This window comes from Penaeus monodon, chromosome 33, assembly GCF_015228065.2.
Source record: "Penaeus monodon isolate SGIC_2016 chromosome 33, NSTDA_Pmon_1, whole genome shotgun sequence".
In the NCBI taxonomy this organism is placed as follows: domain Eukaryota; kingdom Metazoa; phylum Arthropoda; class Malacostraca; order Decapoda; family Penaeidae; genus Penaeus; species Penaeus monodon.
In genome coordinates, this window is record NC_051418.1 from 17784821 (window position 1) to 17785357 (window position 537).

A 537-nucleotide genomic window follows, 5' to 3' on the forward strand; every position below is an offset into this window, starting at 1 on the left:
CGCATTGGATCGCCTCGAAGGGCGAACTCGCTTACAACCAGAACTGGTCGTGGATCTCGAGGGTTGTGTCGCATCCCTCGGTGAGCGTTAGCTTCCTGGTGGTCGTGACGGTCATCCTGTGCATTGTCCTGATGGACGAAGGAAGGAAGAAGGAGATGGAGAAGTACAAGAAGGAGCGTCGCGTGGCCTTCGTGGAGATGATCCTCAACTTCGACCTCCTGTACCCGTGCCTGCGAAGGCGGTTCTACGTGACGTGGATCTCCCAGAAGCCGCCCGTGCGAAGGAACGCGCTGTGTGGGCGGGCCAGCGGGTGCTGTGCGGCCGGCGACCCTCTCGACGACGAAGCGGCGGAGGCGGCGTCGAAGGAGATGGCGGCAGGGAAGACGGAGGCCCTTGAGGCGAAGCTGGACGCCCTGCGAGGCGCCGTCGAGAAACAGGCGCTCGAGGTCGCGGCACTCCTTCAGCAGCTGAACAATTCAGTCGAGAAGCTGGGCCAGCAGAGCGATCTGCGGCGAGGGAGAGCGGACAAGGACTGAT

General features: G+C 62.8%; 1 protein-coding gene across 1 annotated transcript in view; it reads left to right on the forward strand.

The window, feature by feature from the left end:
* Nucleotides 1-537, forward strand: part of LOC119594284 (serine/threonine-protein phosphatase 6 regulatory ankyrin repeat subunit A-like) — a gene marked incomplete in the record, with an annotated part of 17542 nt that overhangs the window by 3184 nt on the left and 13821 nt on the right.